Raw genomic sequence first — 21,269 nt, forward strand, 5'->3', positions numbered from 1 at the left:
AGCACTGTGCTGTGATGTCACTCAATACCACTGACATCACTAGGTGTAAACAACATCTCTCCTTTGCTGTGTATGTGACTATGGAGCTGTTTGGTGATGTCGTCTATTATGGCCTTCATAGAAGCAACAGGAGATTGTTGCATCCATCTAGAACCCTCAGAACTACAGTGCTATGATGTCACTCACTTCCACAGGCCTTGCAGAGTGTAAACAACAACAACCCAGCTTTGTTGTGTATGTAACCATAGGGATTGTGATGTCACCTAGAACCTTCACAGCAGCGACAGCTTTATGAGGAGCATCAGCACTGCTCTGCCTGAGCAGAACCATCACCGCCATAGGTTGTCAAATAACCCGGATTTAACCCACACAGGTAAGTCCAATGGGGTGCAGGCATGTCCTCTATGCTTACAGCTTCCCGTGGGTGTTGGTTTGATACCGTTTGGGGACAGCCAAGGAGGCATCTGCAGGCAACAAAGGTAGGTGTGTGCTTGTGTGTGTGTTTCCTATGCAGATCCTAAGCCCAGTGTCACATGCAAGTAGGAGGAGTAAGAAGGGTTCCTGGCAAATCCGGGTTATGGATTGCATTTAAAAAGGCCCCGTGGGAGTGCAATGGGCCCCTGTCTTGCTGCTTAGCAATAATGGTATGGGTTTAGGTTCTGCTGTGTGTACTGGTGGTTGACTGCCCCCCAGCCCAGAGTGTGCATGGAAAATTGTCTGGCAGCCTCCCTGACAGCAAGCAGTGATAGTGCCCATGAAGGGGACCTTGTTGGGCCCGCCCCTTTCACGGTTATCGCTTCTCGGCCTTTTGGCTAAGATCAAGTGTAGTATCTGTTCTTATCAGTTTAATATCTGATACGTCCCCTATCTGGGGACCATATATTAAATGGATTTTTGAGAACGGGGGCCGATTTCGAAGCTTGCTTCCGTCGCCCTATGCATTGACCCGATATGGCAGTATCTTCGGGTACAGTGCACCACCCCCTTACAGGGTTAAAAAGAAAGATTCCTACTTTCATTGCTACCTGCTTGCTGGCTAGCCAGCTAGCCAGCCCTGTGGGCCTTGCTGCTGCTGCTGCTGCTGCTGCAGCCAAAAAACAAAAGGTGGTGCTGCTGCTGCTTCTGCTGCTTCTGCTTGTGTCTGGCCGCTGTTGGAGCGTCCAGGCACAGGACTTCTGCTGCTGCTGACTAAATGGCCTCCTTAATTGGATCATTTGAGTAGCCAGCACACCTGTGCAGGTAGGGCATGACATGATAGGCAGCTGCCTTGATAGCGGGTGGGTGCTGAATGTTCCTAATTGACAAAATAAGATTAATGCTTATGAAGAAATATAAAATCTCATCCCTTCCCCAATATCGCGCCACACCCCTACCCCTTAATTCCCTGGTTGAACTTGATGGACATATGTCTTTTTTCGACCGTACTAACTATGTAACTATGTAACATAACATGGGGGGGTCTCCTGGCTGTTCACACAGGTGTGTCATTGCTGTACATTGACCATGCATTGCTTCTGTGGTATTGCAAAGGCAAAGACAAATGCTTCCAGCCATCCATTGCACTAATGGATTGGTCATCAGCTGGCTGTCTATGTCCCGCATCAATATAGACCAAAGTACAGAGGGTTAGGCTATGCTATAGTGCACCTACCTGATGCATCAGAAGGTGCGAGGCCCTTGCTAAATTCTGTGCACAGACTTTGAGATCTATGCTTTAGACTGTATCTAAACCTGCTCCAACATGGACTGACATTCTGGCCTACTTTCAGCCGATGCGACTTGTCTGTCGCTGAACAGTCGCTTTTTATGTATTCAGCACCTATGTATAATGTTGTAAAAATGCTCTAGAAGCTAAAGTCGCAGAAATGTCACACATATTTGGCCTGCAACTTTCTGTGCGACAAATTCAGACAGGAAAAATCAGTATAAATCCTTAGAAAATTATCCCCCAGTGTCTCCATCTGCTGGCGGTATTGAATAAGCATTGCTGCACTGATGGGGTATGCATTAGACGAAAAAAAAGAAGAAAAAGAAGAATAATACGCCCAGAAAAGAGGCGAAAAGGAGAAAAACGTGAAAAAAAAGTAAGAGGAAGAGAAGGGAAAAAAAGGTGGAAATGGGTTTAAAAGTGATTTCGGCGGAGAAATATATATATATATATATATATATATATATATATATATATATATACGCGCACACACACACATATATATAAACGTATTCTCCGTTGAGATATTGCAGCCGCTGCTGTGTCCAGGCCCAGGAGCCTTAGCACTGTGCTGTGATGTCACTCAATACCACTGACATCACTAGGTGTAAACAACATCTCTCCTTTGCTGTGTATGTGACTATGGAGCTGTTTGGTGATGTCGTCTATTATGGCCTTCATAGAAGCAACAGGAGATTGTTGCATCCATCTAGAACCCTCAGAACTACAGTGCTATGATGTCACTCACTTCCACAGGCCTTGCAGAGTGTAAACAACAACAACCCAGCTTTGTTGTGTATGTAACCATAGGGATTGTGATGTCACCTAGAACCTTCACAGCAGCGACAGCTTTATGAGGAGCATCAGCACTGCTCTGCCTGAGCAGAACCATCACCGCCATAGGTTGTCAAATAACCCGGATTTAACCCACACAGGTAAGTCCAATGGGGTGCAGGCATGTCCTCTATGCTTACAGCTTCCCGTGGGTGTTGGTTTGATACCGTTTGGGGACAGCCAAGGAGGCATCTGCAGGCAACAAAGGTAGGTGTGTGCTTGTGTGTGTGTTTCCTATGCAGATCCTAAGCCCAGTGTCACATGCAAGTAGGAGGAGTAAGAAGGGTTCCTGGCAAATCCGGGTTATGGATTGCATTTAAAAAGGCCCCGTGGGAGTGCAATGGGCCCCTGTCTTGCTGCTTAGCAATAATGGTATGGGTTTAGGTTCTGCTGTGTGTACTGGTGGTTGACTGCCCCCCAGCCCAGAGTGTGCATGGAAAATTGTCTGGCAGCCTCCCTGACAGCAAGCAGTGATAGTGCCCATGAAGGGGACCTTGTTGGGCCCGCCCCTTTCACGGTTATCGCTTCTCGGCCTTTTGACTAAGATCAAGTGTAGTATCTGTTCTTATCAGTTTAATATCTGATACGTCCCCTATCTGGGGACCATATATTAAATGGATTTTTGAGAACGGGGGCCGATTTCGAAGCTTGCTTCCGTCGCCTTATGCATTGACCCGATATGGCAGTATCTTCGGGTACAGTGCACCACCCCCTTACAGGGTTAAAAAGAAAGATTCCTACTTTCATTGCTACCTGCTTGCTGGCTAGCCAGCTAGCCAGCCCTGTGGGCCTTGCTGCTGCTGCTGCTGCTGCTGCAGCCAAAAAACAAAAGGTGGTGCTGCTGCTGCTTCTGCTGCTTCTGCTTGTGTCTGGCCGCTGTTGGAGCGTCCAGGCACAGGACTTCTGCTGCTGCTGACTAAATGGCCTCCTTAATTGGATCATTTGAGTAGCCAGCACACCTGTGCAGGTAGGGCATGACATGATAGGCAGCTGCCTTGATAGCGGGTGGGTGCTGAATGTTCCTAATTGACAAAATAAGATTAATGCTTATGAAGAAATATAAAATCTCATCCCTTCCCCAATATCGCGCCACACCCCTACCCCTTAATTCCCTGGTTGAACTTGATGGACATATGTCTTTTTTCGACCGTACTAACTATGTAACTATGTAACATAACATGGGGGGGTCTCCTGGCTGTTCACACAGGTGTGTCATTGCTGTACATTGACCATGCATTGCTTCTGTGGTATTGCAAAGGCAAAGACAAATGCTTCCAGCCATCCATTGCACTAATGGATTGGTCATCAGCTGGCTGTCTATGTCCCGCATCAATATAGACCAAAGTACAGAGGGTTAGGCTATGCTATAGTGCACCTACCTGATGCATCAGAAGGTGCGAGGCCCTTGCTAAATTCTGTGCACAGACTTTGAGATCTATGCTTTAGACTGTATCTAAACCTGCTCCAACATGGACTGACATTCTGGCCTACTTTCAGCCGATGCGACTTGTCTGTCGCTGAACAGTCGCTTTTTATGTATTCAGCACCTATGTATAATGTTGTAAAAATGCTCTAGAAGCTAAAGTCGCAGAAATGTCACACATATTTGGCCTGCAACTTTCTGTGCGACAAATTCAGACAGGAAAAATCAGTATAAATCCTTAGAAAATTATCCCCCAGTGTCTCCATCTGCTGGCGGTATTGAATAAGCATTGCTGCACTGATGGGGTATGCATTAGACGAAAAAAAAGAAGAAAAAGAAGAATAATACGCCCAGAAAAGAGGCGAAAAGGAGAAAAACGTAAAAAAACGTGAAAAAAAAGTAAGAGGAAGAGAAGGGAAAAAAAGGTGGAAATGGGTTTAAAAGTGATTTCGGCGGAGATATATATATATATATATATATATATATATATATATATATATATATACGCGCACACACACACATATATATAAACGTATTCTCCGTTGAGATATTGCAGCCGCTGCTGTGTCCAGGCCCAGGAGCCTTAGCACTGTGCTGTGATGTCACTCAATACCACTGACATCACTAGGTGTAAACAACATCTCTCCTTTGCTGTGTATGTGACTATGGAGCTGTTTGGTGATGTCGTCTATTATGGCCTTCATAGAAGCAACAGGAGATTGTTGCATCCATCTAGAACCCTCAGAACTACAGTGCTATGATGTCACTCACTTCCACAGGCCTTGCAGAGTGTAAACAACAACAACCCAGCTTTGTTGTGTATGTAACCATAGGGATTGTGATGTCACCTAGAACCTTCACAGCAGCGACAGCTTTATGAGGAGCATCAGCACTGCTCTGCCTGAGCAGAACCATCACCGCCATAGGTTGTCAAATAACCCGGATTTAACCCACACAGGTAAGTCCAATGGGGTGCAGGCATGTCCTCTATGCTTACAGCTTCCCGTGGGTGTTGGTTTGATACCGTTTGGGGACAGCCAAGGAGGCATCTGCAGGCAACAAAGGTAGGTGTGTGCTTGTGTGTGTGTTTCCTATGCAGATCCTAAGCCCAGTGTCACATGCAAGTAGGAGGAGTAAGAAGGGTTCCTGGCAAATCCGGGTTATGGATTGCATTTAAAAAGGCCCCGTGGGAGTGCAATGGGCCCCTGTCTTGCTGCTTAGCAATAATGGTATGGGTTTAGGTTCTGCTGTGTGTACTGGTGGTTGACTGCCCCCCAGCCCAGAGTGTGCATGGAAAATTGTCTGGCAGCCTCCCTGACAGCAAGCAGTGATAGTGCCCATGAAGGGGACCTTGTTGGGCCCGCCCCTTTCACGGTTATCGCTTCTCGGCCTTTTGGCTAAGATCAAGTGTAGTATCTGTTCTTATCAGTTTAATATCTGATACGTCCCCTATCTGGGGACCATATATTAAATGGATTTTTGAGAACGGGGGCCGATTTCGAAGCTTGCTTCCGTCGCCCTATGCATTGACCCGATATGGCAGTATCTTCGGGTACAGTGCACCACCCCCTTACAGGGTTAAAAAGAAAGATTCCTACTTTCATTGCTACCTGCTTGCTGGCTAGCCAGCTAGCCAGCCCTGTGGGCCTTGCTGCTGCTGCTGCTGCTGCTGCAGCCAAAAAACAAAAGGTGGTGCTGCTGCTGCTTCTGCTGCTTCTGCTTGTGTCTGGCCGCTGTTGGAGCGTCCAGGCACAGGACTTCTGCTGCTGCTGACTAAATGGCCTCCTTAATTGGATCATTTGAGTAGCCAGCACACCTGTGCAGGTAGGGCATGACATGATAGGCAGCTGCCTTGATAGCGGGTGGGTGCTGAATGTTCCTAATTGACAAAATAAGATTAATGCTTATGAAGAAATATAAAATCTCATCCCTTCCCCAATATCGCGCCACACCCCTACCCCTTAATTCCCTGGTTGAACTTGATGGACATATGTCTTTTTTCGACCGTACTAACTATGTAACTATGTAACATAACATGGGGGGGTCTCCTGGCTGTTCACACAGGTGTGTCATTGCTGTACATTGACCATGCATTGCTTCTGTGGTATTGCAAAGGCAAAGACAAATGCTTCCAGCCATCCATTGCACTAATGGATTGGTCATCAGCTGGCTGTCTATGTCCCGCATCAATATAGACCAAAGTACAGAGGGTTAGGCTATGCTATAGTGCACCTACCTGATGCATCAGAAGGTGCGAGGCCCTTGCTAAATTCTGTGCACAGACTTTGAGATCTATGCTTTAGACTGTATCTAAACCTGCTCCAACATGGACTGACATTCTGGCCTACTTTCAGCCGATGCGACTTGTCTGTCGCTGAACAGTCGCTTTTTATGTATTCAGCACCTATGTATAATGTTGTAAAAATGCTCTAGAAGCTAAAGTCGCAGAAATGTCACACATATTTGGCCTGCAACTTTCTGTGCGACAAATTCAGACAGGAAAAATCAGTATAAATCCTTAGAAAATTATCCCCCAGTGTCTCCATCTGCTGGCGGTATTGAATAAGCATTGCTGCACTGATGGGGTATGCATTAGACGAAAAAAAAGAAGAAAAAGAAGAATAATACGCCCAGAAAAGAGGCGAAAAGGAGAAAAACGTAAAAAAACGTGAAAAAAAAGTAAGAGGAAGAGAAGGGAAAAAAAGGTGGAAATGGGTTTAAAAGTGATTTCGGCGGAGAAATATATATATATATATATATATATATATATATATATATATATATACGCGCACACACACACATATATATAAACGTATTCTCCGTTGAGATATTGCAGCCGCTGCTGTGTCCAGGCCCAGGAGCCTTAGCACTGTGCTGTGATGTCACTCAATACCACTGACATCACTAGGTGTAAACAACATCTCTCCTTTGCTGTGTATGTGACTATGGAGCTGTTTGGTGATGTCGTCTATTATGGCCTTCATAGAAGCAACAGGAGATTGTTGCATCCATCTAGAACCCTCAGAACTACAGTGCTATGATGTCACTCACTTCCACAGGCCTTGCAGAGTGTAAACAACAACAACCCAGCTTTGTTGTGTATGTAACCATAGGGATTGTGATGTCACCTAGAACCTTCACAGCAGCGACAGCTTTATGAGGAGCATCAGCACTGCTCTGCCTGAGCAGAACCATCACCGCCATAGGTTGTCAAATAACCCGGATTTAACCCACACAGGTAAGTCCAATGGGGTGCAGGCATGTCCTCTATGCTTACAGCTTCCCGTGGGTGTTGGTTTGATACCGTTTGGGGACAGCCAAGGAGGCATCTGCAGGCAACAAAGGTAGGTGTGTGCTTGTGTGTGTGTTTCCTATGCAGATCCTAAGCCCAGTGTCACATGCAAGTAGGAGGAGTAAGAAGGGTTCCTGGCAAATCCGGGTTATGGATTGCATTTAAAAAGGCCCCGTGGGAGTGCAATGGGCCCCTGTCTTGCTGCTTAGCAATAATGGTATGGGTTTAGGTTCTGCTGTGTGTACTGGTGGTTGACTGCCCCCCAGCCCAGAGTGTGCATGGAAAATTGTCTGGCAGCCTCCCTGACAGCAAGCAGTGATAGTGCCCATGAAGGGGACCTTGTTGGGCCCGCCCCTTTCACGGTTATCGCTTCTCGGCCTTTTGGCTAAGATCAAGTGTAGTATCTGTTCTTATCAGTTTAATATCTGATACGTCCCCTATCTGGGGACCATATATTAAATGGATTTTTGAGAACGGGGGCCGATTTCGAAGCTTGCTTCCGTCGCCCTATGCATTGACCCGATATGGCAGTATCTTCGGGTACAGTGCACCACCCCCTTACAGGGTTAAAAAGAAAGATTCCTACTTTCATTGCTACCTGCTTGCTGGCTAGCCAGCTAGCCAGCCCTGTGGGCCTTGCTGCTGCTGCTGCTGCTGCTGCAGCCAAAAAACAAAAGGTGGTGCTGCTGCTGCTTCTGCTGCTTCTGCTTGTGTCTGGCCGCTGTTGGAGCGTCCAGGCACAGGACTTCTGCTGCTGCTGACTAAATGGCCTCCTTAATTGGATCATTTGAGTAGCCAGCACACCTGTGCAGGTAGGGCATGACATGATAGGCAGCTGCCTTGATAGCGGGTGGGTGCTGAATGTTCCTAATTGACAAAATAAGATTAATGCTTATGAAGAAATATAAAATCTCATCCCTTCCCCAATATCGCGCCACACCCCTACCCCTTAATTCCCTGGTTGAACTTGATGGACATATGTCTTTTTTCGACCGTACTAACTATGTAACTATGTAACATAACATGGGGGGGTCTCCTGGCTGTTCACACAGGTGTGTCATTGCTGTACATTGACCATGCATTGCTTCTGTGGTATTGCAAAGGCAAAGACAAATGCTTCCAGCCATCCATTGCACTAATGGATTGGTCATCAGCTGGCTGTCTATGTCCCGCATCAATATAGACCAAAGTACAGAGGGTTAGGCTATGCTATAGTGCACCTACCTGATGCATCAGAAGGTGCGAGGCCCTTGCTAAATTCTGTGCACAGACTTTGAGATCTATGCTTTAGACTGTATCTAAACCTGCTCCAACATGGACTGACATTCTGGCCTACTTTCAGCCGATGCGACTTGTCTGTCGCTGAACAGTCGCTTTTTATGTATTCAGCACCTATGTATAATGTTGTAAAAATGCTCTAGAAGCTAAAGTCGCAGAAATGTCACACATATTTGGCCTGCAACTTTCTGTGCGACAAATTCAGACAGGAAAAATCAGTATAAATCCTTAGAAAATTATCCCCCAGTGTCTCCATCTGCTGGCGGTATTGAATAAGCATTGCTGCACTGATGGGGTATGCATTAGACGAAAAAAAAGAAGAAAAAGAAGAATAATACGCCCAGAAAAGAGGCGAAAAGGAGAAAAACGTAAAAAAACGTGAAAAAAAAGTAAGAGGAAGAGAAGGGAAAAAAAGGTGGAAATGGGTTTAAAAGTGATTTCGGCGGAGAAATATATATATATATATATATATATATATATATATATATATATATACGCGCACACACACACATATATATAAACGTATTCTCCGTTGAGATATTGCAGCCGCTGCTGTGTCCAGGCCCAGGAGCCTTAGCACTGTGCTGTGATGTCACTCAATACCACTGACATCACTAGGTGTAAACAACATCTCTCCTTTGCTGTGTATGTGACTATGGAGCTGTTTGGTGATGTCGTCTATTATGGCCTTCATAGAAGCAACAGGAGATTGTTGCATCCATCTAGAACCCTCAGAACTACAGTGCTATGATGTCACTCACTTCCACAGGCCTTGCAGAGTGTAAACAACAACAACCCAGCTTTGTTGTGTATGTAACCATAGGGATTGTGATGTCACCTAGAACCTTCACAGCAGCGACAGCTTTATGAGGAGCATCAGCACTGCTCTGCCTGAGCAGAACCATCACCGCCATAGGTTGTCAAATAACCCGGATTTAACCCACACAGGTAAGTCCAATGGGGTGCAGGCATGTCCTCTATGCTTACAGCTTCCCGTGGGTGTTGGTTTGATACCGTTTGGGGACAGCCAAGGAGGCATCTGCAGGCAACAAAGGTAGGTGTGTGCTTGTGTGTGTGTTTCCTATGCAGATCCTAAGCCCAGTGTCACATGCAAGTAGGAGGAGTAAGAAGGGTTCCTGGCAAATCCGGGTTATGGATTGCATTTAAAAAGGCCCCGTGGGAGTGCAATGGGCCCCTGTCTTGCTGCTTAGCAATAATGGTATGGGTTTAGGTTCTGCTGTGTGTACTGGTGGTTGACTGCCCCCCAGCCCAGAGTGTGCATGGAAAATTGTCTGGCAGCCTCCCTGACAGCAAGCAGTGATAGTGCCCATGAAGGGGACCTTGTTGGGCCCGCCCCTTTCACGGTTATCGCTTCTCGGCCTTTTGGCTAAGATCAAGTGTAGTATCTGTTCTTATCAGTTTAATATCTGATACGTCCCCTATCTGGGGACCATATATTAAATGGATTTTTGAGAACGGGGGCCGATTTCGAAGCTTGCTTCCGTCGCCCTATGCATTGACCCGATATGGCAGTATCTTCGGGTACAGTGCACCACCCCCTTACAGGGTTAAAAAGAAAGATTCCTACTTTCATTGCTACCTGCTTGCTGGCTAGCCAGCTAGCCAGCCCTGTGGGCCTTGCTGCTGCTGCTGCTGCTGCTGCAGCCAAAAAACAAAAGGTGGTGCTGCTGCTGCTTCTGCTGCTTCTGCTTGTGTCTGGCCGCTGTTGGAGCGTCCAGGCACAGGACTTCTGCTGCTGCTGACTAAATGGCCTCCTTAATTGGATCATTTGAGTAGCCAGCACACCTGTGCAGGTAGGGCATGACATGATAGGCAGCTGCCTTGATAGCGGGTGGGTGCTGAATGTTCCTAATTGACAAAATAAGATTAATGCTTATGAAGAAATATAAAATCTCATCCCTTCCCCAATATCGCGCCACACCCCTACCCCTTAATTCCCTGGTTGAACTTGATGGACATATGTCTTTTTTCGACCGTACTAACTATGTAACTATGTAACATAACATGGGGGGGTCTCCTGGCTGTTCACACAGGTGTGTCATTGCTGTACATTGACCATGCATTGCTTCTGTGGTATTGCAAAGGCAAAGACAAATGCTTCCAGCCATCCATTGCACTAATGGATTGGTCATCAGCTGGCTGTCTATGTCCCGCATCAATATAGACCAAAGTACAGAGGGTTAGGCTATGCTATAGTGCACCTACCTGATGCATCAGAAGGTGCGAGGCCCTTGCTAAATTCTGTGCACAGACTTTGAGATCTATGCTTTAGACTGTATCTAAACCTGCTCCAACATGGACTGACATTCTGGCCTACTTTCAGCCGATGCGACTTGTCTGTCGCTGAACAGTCGCTTTTTATGTATTCAGCACCTATGTATAATGTTGTAAAAATGCTCTAGAAGCTAAAGTCGCAGAAATGTCACACATATTTGGCCTGCAACTTTCTGTGCGACAAATTCAGACAGGAAAAATCAGTATAAATCCTTAGAAAATTATCCCCCAGTGTCTCCATCTGCTGGCGGTATTGAATAAGCATTGCTGCACTGATGGGGTATGCATTAGACGAAAAAAAAGAAGAAAAAGAAGAATAATACGCCCAGAAAAGAGGCGAAAAGGAGAAAAACGTAAAAAAACGTGAAAAAAAAGTAAGAGGAAGAGAAGGGAAAAAAAGGTGGAAATGGGTTTAAAAGTGATTTCGGCGGAGAAATATATATATATATATATATATATATATATATATATATATATATATACGCGCACACACACACATATATATAAACGTATTCTCCGTTGAGATATTGCAGCCGCTGCTGTGTCCAGGCCCAGGAGCCTTAGCACTGTGCTGTGATGTCACTCAATACCACTGACATCACTAGGTGTAAACAACATCTCTCCTTTGCTGTGTATGTGACTATGGAGCTGTTTGGTGATGTCGTCTATTATGGCCTTCATAGAAGCAACAGGAGATTGTTGCATCCATCTAGAACCCTCAGAACTACAGTGCTATGATGTCACTCACTTCCACAGGCCTTGCAGAGTGTAAACAACAACAACCCAGCTTTGTTGTGTATGTAACCATAGGGATTGTGATGTCACCTAGAACCTTCACAGCAGCGACAGCTTTATGAGGAGCATCAGCACTGCTCTGCCTGAGCAGAACCATCACCGCCATAGGTTGTCAAATAACCCGGATTTAACCCACACAGGTAAGTCCAATGGGGTGCAGGCATGTCCTCTATGCTTACAGCTTCCCGTGGGTGTTGGTTTGATACCGTTTGGGGACAGCCAAGGAGGCATCTGCAGGCAACAAAGGTAGGTGTGTGCTTGTGTGTGTGTTTCCTATGCAGATCCTAAGCCCAGTGTCACATGCAAGTAGGAGGAGTAAGAAGGGTTCCTGGCAAATCCGGGTTATGGATTGCATTTAAAAAGGCCCCGTGGGAGTGCAATGGGCCCCTGTCTTGCTGCTTAGCAATAATGGTATGGGTTTAGGTTCTGCTGTGTGTACTGGTGGTTGACTGCCCCCCAGCCCAGAGTGTGCATGGAAAATTGTCTGGCAGCCTCCCTGACAGCAAGCAGTGATAGTGCCCATGAAGGGGACCTTGTTGGGCCCGCCCCTTTCACGGTTATCGCTTCTCGGCCTTTTGGCTAAGATCAAGTGTAGTATCTGTTCTTATCAGTTTAATATCTGATACGTCCCCTATCTGGGGACCATATATTAAATGGATTTTTGAGAACGGGGGCCGATTTCGAAGCTTGCTTCCGTCGCCCTATGCATTGACCCGATATGGCAGTATCTTCGGGTACAGTGCACCACCCCCTTACAGGGTTAAAAAGAAAGATTCCTACTTTCATTGCTACCTGCTTGCTGGCTAGCCAGCTAGCCAGCCCTGTGGGCCTTGCTGCTGCTGCTGCTGCTGCTGCAGCCAAAAAACAAAAGGTGGTGCTGCTGCTGCTTCTGCTGCTTCTGCTTGTGTCTGGCCGCTGTTGGAGCGTCCAGGCACAGGACTTCTGCTGCTGCTGACTAAATGGCCTCCTTAATTGGATCATTTGAGTAGCCAGCACACCTGTGCAGGTAGGGCATGACATGATAGGCAGCTGCCTTGATAGCGGGTGGGTGCTGAATGTTCCTAATTGACAAAATAAGATTAATGCTTATGAAGAAATATAAAATCTCATCCCTTCCCCAATATCGCGCCACACCCCTACCCCTTAATTCCCTGGTTGAACTTGATGGACATATGTCTTTTTTCGACCGTACTAACTATGTAACTATGTAACATAACATGGGGGGGTCTCCTGGCTGTTCACACAGGTGTGTCATTGCTGTACATTGACCATGCATTGCTTCTGTGGTATTGCAAAGGCAAAGACAAATGCTTCCAGCCATCCATTGCACTAATGGATTGGTCATCAGCTGGCTGTCTATGTCCCGCATCAATATAGACCAAAGTACAGAGGGTTAGGCTATGCTATAGTGCACCTACCTGATGCATCAGAAGGTGCGAGGCCCTTGCTAAATTCTGTGCACAGACTTTGAGATCTATGCTTTAGACTGTATCTAAACCTGCTCCAACATGGACTGACATTCTGGCCTACTTTCAGCCGATGCGACTTGTCTGTCGCTGAACAGTCGCTTTTTATGTATTCAGCACCTATGTATAATGTTGTAAAAATGCTCTAGAAGCTAAAGTCGCAGAAATGTCACACATATTTGGCCTGCAACTTTCTGTGCGACAAATTCAGACAGGAAAAATCAGTATAAATCCTTAGAAAATTATCCCCCAGTGTCTCCATCTGCTGGCGGTATTGAATAAGCATTGCTGCACTGATGGGGTATGCATTAGACGAAAAAAAAGAAGAAAAAGAAGAATAATACGCCCAGAAAAGAGGCGAAAAGGAGAAAAACGTAAAAAAACGTGAAAAAAAAGTAAGAGGAAGAGAAGGGAAAAAAAGGTGGAAATGGGTTTAAAAGTGATTTCGGCGGAGAAATATATATATATATATATATATATATATATATATATATATATATACGCGCACACACACACATATATATAAACGTATTCTCCGTTGAGATATTGCAGCCGCTGCTGTGTCCAGGCCCAGGAGCCTTAGCACTGTGCTGTGATGTCACTCAATACCACTGACATCACTAGGTGTAAACAACATCTCTCCTTTGCTGTGTATGTGACTATGGAGCTGTTTGGTGATGTCGTCTATTATGGCCTTCATAGAAGCAACAGGAGATTGTTGCATCCATCTAGAACCCTCAGAACTACAGTGCTATGATGTCACTCACTTCCACAGGCCTTGCAGAGTGTAAACAACAACAACCCAGCTTTTGTGTATGTAACCATAGGGATTGTGATGTCACCTAGAACCTTCACAGCAGCGACAGCTTTATGAGGAGCATCAGCACTGCTCTGCCTGAGCAGAACCATCACCGCCATAGGTTGTCAAATAACCCGGATTTAACCCACACAGGTAAGTCCAATGGGGTGCAGGCATGTCCTCTATGCTTACAGCTTCCCGTGGGTGTTGGTTTGATACCGTTTGGGGACAGCCAAGGAGGCATCTGCAGGCAACAAAGGTAGGTGTGTGCTTGTGTGTGTGTTTCCTATGCAGATCCTAAGCCCAGTGTCACATGCAAGTAGGAGGAGTAAGAAGGGTTCCTGGCAAATCCGGGTTATGGATTGCATTTAAAAAGGCCCCGTGGGAGTGCAATGGGCCCCTGTCTTGCTGCTTAGCAATAATGGTATGGGTTTAGGTTCTGCTGTGTGTACTGGTGGTTGACTGCCCCCCAGCCCAGAGTGTGCATGGAAAATTGTCTGGCAGCCTCCCTGACAGCAAGCAGTGATAGTGCCCATGAAGGGGACCTTGTTGGGCCCGCCCCTTTCACGGTTATCGCTTCTCGGCCTTTTGGCTAAGATCAAGTGTAGTATCTGTTCTTATCAGTTTAATATCTGATACGTCCCCTATCTGGGGACCATATATTAAATGGATTTTTGAGAACGGGGGCCGATTTCGAAGCTTGCTTCCGTCGCCCTATGCATTGACCCGATATGGCAGTATCTTCGGGTACAGTGCACCACCCCCTTACAGGGTTAAAAAGAAAGATTCCTACTTTCATTGCTACCTGCTTGCTGGCTAGCCAGCTAGCCAGCCCTGTGGGCCTTGCTGCTGCTGCTGCTGCTGCTGCAGCCAAAAAACAAAAGGTGGTGCTAGCTGCTGCTTCTGCTGCTTCTGCTTGTGTCTGGCCGCTGTTGGAGCGTCCAGGCACAGGACTTCTGCTGCTGCTGACTAAATGGCCTCCTTAATTGGATCATTTGAGTAGCCAGCACACCTGTGCAGGTAGGGCATGACATGATAGGCAGCTGCCTTGATAGCGGGTGGGTGCTGAATGTTCCTAATTGACAAAATAAGATTAATGCTTATGAAGAAATATAAAATCTCATCCCTTCCCCAATATCGCGCCACACCCCTACCCCTTAATTCCCTGGTTGAACTTGATGGACATATGTCTTTTTTCGACCGTACTAACTATGTAACTATGTAACATAACATGGGGGGGTCTCCTGGCTGTTCACACAGGTGTGTCATTGCTGTACATTGACCATGCATTGCTTCTGTGGTATTGCAAAGGCAAAGACAAATGCTTCCAGCCATCCATTGCACTAATGGATTGGTCATCAGCTGGCTGTCTATGTCCCGCATCAATATAGACCAAAGTACAGAGGGTTAGGCTATGCTATAGTGCACCTACCTGATGCATCAGAAGGTGCGAGGCCCTTGCTAAATTCTGTGCACAGACTTTGAGATCTATGCTTTAGACTGTATCTAAACCTGCTCCAACATGGACTGACATTCTGGCCTACTTTCAGCCGATGCGACTTGTCTGTCGCTGAACAGTCGCTTTTTATGTATTCAGCACCTATGTATAATGTTGTAAAAATGCTCTAGAAGCTAAAGTCGCAGAAATGTCACACATATTTGGCCTGCAACTTTCTGTGCGACAAATTCAGACAGGAAAAATCAGTATAAATCCTTAGAAAATTATCCCCCAGTGTCTCCATCTGCTGGCGGTATTGAATAAGCATTGCTGCACTGATGGGGTATGCATTAGACGAAAAAAAAGAAGAAAAAGAAGAATAATACGCCCAGAAAAGAGGCGAAAAGGAGAAAAACGTAAAAAAACGTGAAAAAAAAGTAAGAGGAAGAGAAGGGAAAAAAAGGTGGAAATGGGTTTAAAAGTGATTTCGGCGGAGAAATATATATATATATATATATATATATATATATATATATATATATACGCGCACACACACACATATATATAAACGTATTCTCCGTTGAGATATTGCAGCCGCTGCTGTGTCCAGGCCCAGGAGCCTTAGCACTGTGCTGTGATGTCACTCAATACCACTGACATCACTAGGTGTAAACAACATCTCTCCTTTGCTGTGTATGTGACTATGGAGCTGTTTGGTGATGTCGTCTATTATGGCCTTCATAGAAGCAACAGGAGATTGTTGCATCCATCTAGAACCCTCAGAACTACAGTGCTATGATGTCACTCACTTCCACAGGCCTTGCAGAGTGTAAACAACAACAACCCAGCTTTGTTGTGTATGTAACCATAGGGATTGTGATGTCACCTAGAACCTTCACAGCAGCGACAGCTTTATGAGGAGCATCAGCACTGCTCTGCCTGAGCAGAACCATCACCGCCATAGGTTGTCAAATAACCCGGATTTAACCCACACAGGTAAGTCCAATGGGGTGCAGGCATGTCCTCTATGCTTACAGCTTCCCGTGGGTGTTGGTTTGATACCGTTTGGGGACAGCCAAGGAGGCATCTGCAGGCAACAAAGGTAGGTGTGTGCTTGTGTGTGTGTTTCCTATGCAGATCCTAAGCCCAGTGTCACATGCAAGTAGGAGGAGTAAGAAGGGTTCCTGGCAAATCCGGGTTATGGATTGCATTTAAAAAGGCCCCGTGGGAGTGCAATGGGCCCCTGTCTTGCTGCTTAGCAATAATGGTATGGGTTTAGGTTCTGCTGTGTGTACTGGTGGTTGACTGCCCCCCAGCCCAGAGTGTGCATGGAAAATTGTCTGGCAGCCTCCCTGACAGCAAGCAGTGATAGTGCCCATGAAGGGGACCTTGTTGGGCCCGCCCCTTTCACGGTTATCGCTTCTCGGCCTTTTGGCTAAGATCAAGTGTAGTATCTGTTCTTATCAGTTTAATATCTGATACGTCCCCTATCTGGGGACCATATATTAAATGGATTTTTGAGAACGGGGGCCGATTTCGAAGCTTGCTTCCGTCGCCCTATGCATTGACCCGATATGGCAGTATCTTCGGGTACAGTGCACCACCCCCTTACAGGGTTAAAAAGAAAGATTCCTACTTTCATTGCTACCTGCTTGCTGGCTAGCCAGCTAGCCAGCCCTGTGGGCCTTGCTGCTGCTGCTGCTGCTGCTGCAGCCAAAAAACAAAAGGTGGTGCTGCTGCTGCTTCTGCTGCTTCTGCTTGTGTCTGGCCGCTGTTGGAGCGTCCAGGCACAGGACTTCTGCTGCTGCTGACTAAATGGCCTCCTTAATTGGATCATTTGAGTAGCCAGCACACCTGTGCAGGTAGGGCATGACATGATAGGCAGCTGCCTTGATAGCGGGTGGGTGCTGAATGTTCCTAATTGACAAAATAAGATTAATGCTTATGAAGAAATATAAAATCTCATCCCTTCCCCAATATCGCGCCACACCCCTACCCCTTAATTCCCTGGTTGAACTTGATGGACATATGTCTTTTTTCGACCGTACTAACTATGTAACTATGTAACATAACATGGGGGGGTCTCCTGGCTGTTCACACAGGTGTGTCATTGCTGTACATTGACCATGCATTGCTTCTGTGGTATTGCAAAGGCAAAGACAAATGCTTCCAGCCATCCATTGCACTAATGGATTGGTCATCAGCTGGCTGTCTATGTCCCGCATCAATATAGACCAAAGTACAGAGGGTTAGGCTATGCTATAGTGCACCTACCTGATGCATCAGAAGGTGCGAGGCCCTTGCTAAATTCTGTGCACAGACTTTGAGATCTATGCTTTAGACTGTATCTAAACCTGCTCCAACATGGACTGACATTCTGGCCTACTTTCAGCCGATGCGACTTGTCTGTCGCTGAACAGTCGCTTTTTATGTATTCAGCACCTATGTATAATGTTGTAAAAATGCTCTAGAAGCTAAAGTCGCAGAAATGTCACACATATTTGGCCTGCAACTTTCTGTGCGACAAATTCAGACAGGAAAAATCAGTATAAATCCTTAGAAAATTATCCCCCAGTGTCTCCATCTGCTGGCGGTATTGAATAAGCATTGCTGCACTGATGGGGTATGCATTAGACGAAAAAAAAGAAGAAAAAGAAGAATAATACGCCCAGAAAAGAGGCGAAAAGGAGAAAAACGTAAAAAAACGTGAAAAAAAAGTAAGAGGAAGAGAAGGGAAAAAAAGGTGGAAATGGGTTTAAAAGTGATTTCGGCGGAGAAATATATATATATATATATATATATATATATATATATATATATATATACGCGCACACACACACATATATATAAACGTATTCTCCGTTGAGATATTGCAGCCGCTGCTGTGTCCAGGCCCAGGAGCCTTAGCACTGTGCTGTGATGTCACTCAATACCACTGACATCACTAGGTGTAAACAACATCTCTCCTTTGCTGTGTATGTGACTATGGAGCTGTTTGGTGATGTCGTCTATTATGGCCTTCATAGAAGCAACAGGAGATTGTTGCATCCATCTAGAACCCTCAGAACTACAGTGCTATGATGTCACTCACTTCCACAGGCCTTGCAGAGTGTAAACAACAACAACCCAGCTTTGTTGTGTATGTAACCATAGGGATTGTGATGTCACCTAGAACCTTCACAGCAGCGACAGCTTTATGAGGAGCATCAGCACTGCTCTGCCTGAGCAGAACCATCACCGCCATAGGTTGTCAAATAACCCGGATTTAACCCACACAGGTAAGTCCAATGGGGTGCAGGCATGTCCTCTATGCTTACAGCTTCCCGTGGGTGTTGGTTTGATACCGTTTGGGGACAGCCAAGGAGGCATCTGCAGGCAACAAAGGTAGGTGTGTGCTTGTGTGTGTGTTTCCTATGCAGATCCTAAGCCCAGTGTCACATGCAAGTAGGAGGAGTAAGAAGGGTTCCTGGCAAATCCGGGTTATGGATTGCATTTAAAAAGGCCCCGTGGGAGTGCAATGGGCCCCTGTCTTGCTGCTTAGCAATAATGGTATGGGTTTAGGTTCTGCTGTGTGTACTGGTGGTTGACTGCCCCCCAGCCCAGAGTGTGCATGGAAAATTGTCTGGCAGCCTCCCTGACAGCAAGCAGTGATAGTGCCCATGAAGGGGACCTTGTTGGGCCCGCCCCTTTCACGGTTATCGCTTCTCGGCCTTTTGGCTAAGATCAAGTGTAGTATCTGTTCTTATCAGTTTAATATCTGATACGTCCCCTATCTGGGGACCATATATTAAATGGATTTTTGAGAACGGGGGCCGATTTCGAAGCTTGCTTCCGTCGCCCTATGCATTGACCCGATATGGCAGTATCTTCGGGTACAGTGCACCACCCCCTTACAGGGTTAAAAAGAAAGATTCCTACTTTCATTGCTACCTGCTTGCTGGCTAGCCAGCTAGCCAGCCCTGTGGGCCTTGCTGCTGCTGCTGCTGCTGCTGCAGCCAAAAAACAAAAGGTGGTGCTGCTGCTGCTTCTGCTGCTTCTGCTTGTGTCTGGCCGCTGTTGGAGCGTCCAGGCACAGGACTTCTGCTGCTGCTGACTAAATGGCCTCCTTAATTGGATCATTTGAGTAGCCAGCACACCTGTGCAGGTAGGGCATGACATGATAGGCAGCTGCCTTGATAGCGGGTGGGTGCTGAATGTTCCTAATTGACAAAATAAGATTAATGCTTATGAAGAAATATAAAATCTCATCCCTTCCCCAATATCGCGCCACACCCCTACCCCTTAATTCCCTGGTTGAACTTGATGGACATATGTCTTTTTTCGACCGTACTAACTATGTAACTATGTAACATAACATGGGGGGGTCTCCTGGCTGTTCACACAGGTGTGTCATTGCTGTACATTGACCATGCATTGCTTCTGTGGTATTGCAAAGGCAAAGACAAATGCTTCCAGCCATCCATTGCACTAATGGATTGGTCATCAGCTGGCTGTCTATGTCCCGCATCAATATAGACCAAAGTACAGAGGGTTAGGCTATGCTATAGTGCACCTACCTGATGCATCAGAAGGTGCGAGGCCCTTGCTAAATTCTGTGCACAGACTTTGAGATCTATGCTTTAGACTGTATCTAAACCTGCTCCAACATGGACTGACATTCTGGCCTACTTTCAGCCGATGCGACTTGTCTGTCGCTGAACAGTCGCTTTTTATGTATTCAGCACCTATGTATAATGTTGTAAAAATGCTCTAGAAGCTAAAGTCGCAGAAATGTCACACATATTTGGCCTGCAACTTTCTGTGCGACAAATTCAGACAGGAAAAATCAGTATAAATCCTTAGAAAATTATCCCCCAGTGTCTCCATCTGCTGGCGGTATTGAATAAGCATTGCTGCACTGATGGGGTATGCATTAGACGAAAAAAAAGAAGAAAAAGAAGAATAATACGCCCAGAAAAGAGGCGAAAAGGAGAAAAACGTAAAAAAACGTGAAAAAAAAGTAAGAGGAAGAGAAGGGAAAAAAAGGTGGAAATGGGTTTAAAAGTGATTTCGGCGGAGAAATATATATATATATATATATATATATATATATATATATATATATACGCGCACACACACACATATATATAAACGTATTCTCCGTTGAGATATTGCAGCCGCTGCTGTGTCCAGGCCCAGGAGCCTTAGCACTGTGCTGTGATGTCACTCAATACCACTGACATCACTAGGTGTAAACAACATCTCTCCTTTGCTGTGTATGTGACTATGGAGCTGTTTGGTGATGTCGTCTATTATGGCCTTCATAGAAGCAACAGGAGATTGTTGCATCCATCTAGAACCCTCAGAACTACAGTGCTATGATGTCACTCACTTCCACAGGCCTTGCAGAGTGTAAACAACAACAACCCAGCTTTGTTGTGTATGTAACCATAGGGATTGTGATGTCACCTAGAACCTTCACAGCAGCGACAGCTTTATGAGGAGCATCAGCACTGCTCTGCCTGAGCAGAACCATCACCGCCATAGGTTGTCAAATAACCCGGATTTAACCCACACAGGTAAGTCCAATGGGGTGCAGGCATGTCCTCTATGCTTACAGCTTCCCGTGGGTGTTGGTTTGATACCGTTTGGGGACAGCCAAGGAGGCATCTGCAGGCAACAAAGGTAGGTGTGTGCTTGTGTGTGTGTTTCCTATGCAGATCCTAAGCCCAGTGTCACATGCAAGTAGGAGGAGTAAGAAGGGTTCCTGGCAAATCCGGGTTATGGATTGCATTTAAAAAGGCCCCGTGGGAGTGCAATGGGCCCCTGTCTTGCTGCTTAGCAATAATGGTATGGGTTTAGGTTCTGCTGTGTGTACTGGTGGTTGACTGCCCCCCAGCCCAGAGTGTGCATGGAAAATTGTCTGGCAGCCTCCCTGACAGCAAGCAGTGATAGTGCCCAT

The 21,269-nt window shown here is 46.1% G+C and overlaps 9 non-coding genes across 9 annotated transcripts; all 9 read left to right on the top strand.

Annotated features, from left to right (window-relative positions):
• Positions 1-792: 792 nt before the first annotated feature.
• Positions 793-983, top strand: LOC130338041 (U2 spliceosomal RNA). Its single transcript, XR_008878816.1, has one exon. It is a non-coding gene; the product is annotated as a U2 spliceosomal RNA (small nuclear RNA).
• Positions 984-3,062: 2,079 nt separating this feature from the next.
• Positions 3,063-3,253, top strand: LOC130338078 (U2 spliceosomal RNA). Its single transcript, XR_008878850.1, has one exon. It is a non-coding gene; the product is annotated as a U2 spliceosomal RNA (small nuclear RNA).
• A 2,089-nt stretch (positions 3,254-5,342) lies between these two features.
• Positions 5,343-5,533, top strand: LOC130338042 (U2 spliceosomal RNA). The gene has a single exon (XR_008878817.1). It is a non-coding gene; the product is annotated as a U2 spliceosomal RNA (small nuclear RNA).
• Positions 5,534-7,622: 2,089 nt separating this feature from the next.
• LOC130338043 (U2 spliceosomal RNA) lies at positions 7,623-7,813 on the top strand. The gene has a single exon (XR_008878818.1). It is a non-coding gene; the product is annotated as a U2 spliceosomal RNA (small nuclear RNA).
• Positions 7,814-9,902: 2,089 nt separating this feature from the next.
• LOC130338045 (U2 spliceosomal RNA) lies at positions 9,903-10,093 on the top strand. Its single transcript, XR_008878820.1, has one exon. It is a non-coding gene; the product is annotated as a U2 spliceosomal RNA (small nuclear RNA).
• Positions 10,094-12,184: 2,091 nt separating this feature from the next.
• On the top strand, positions 12,185-12,375 carry LOC130338046 (U2 spliceosomal RNA). Its single transcript, XR_008878821.1, has one exon. It is a non-coding gene; the product is annotated as a U2 spliceosomal RNA (small nuclear RNA).
• A 2,087-nt stretch (positions 12,376-14,462) lies between these two features.
• On the top strand, positions 14,463-14,653 carry LOC130338047 (U2 spliceosomal RNA). The gene has a single exon (XR_008878822.1). It is a non-coding gene; the product is annotated as a U2 spliceosomal RNA (small nuclear RNA).
• Positions 14,654-16,743: 2,090 nt separating this feature from the next.
• On the top strand, positions 16,744-16,934 carry LOC130338048 (U2 spliceosomal RNA). The gene has a single exon (XR_008878823.1). It is a non-coding gene; the product is annotated as a U2 spliceosomal RNA (small nuclear RNA).
• Positions 16,935-19,025: 2,091 nt separating this feature from the next.
• LOC130338049 (U2 spliceosomal RNA) lies at positions 19,026-19,216 on the top strand. Its single transcript, XR_008878824.1, has one exon. It is a non-coding gene; the product is annotated as a U2 spliceosomal RNA (small nuclear RNA).
• Positions 19,217-21,269: the final 2,053 nt, after the last annotated feature.

The sequence above is a fragment of the Hyla sarda genome, unplaced genomic scaffold (genome assembly GCF_029499605.1).
Source record: "Hyla sarda isolate aHylSar1 unplaced genomic scaffold, aHylSar1.hap1 scaffold_513, whole genome shotgun sequence".
Lineage (NCBI taxonomy): Eukaryota > Metazoa > Chordata > Amphibia > Anura > Hylidae > Hyla > Hyla sarda.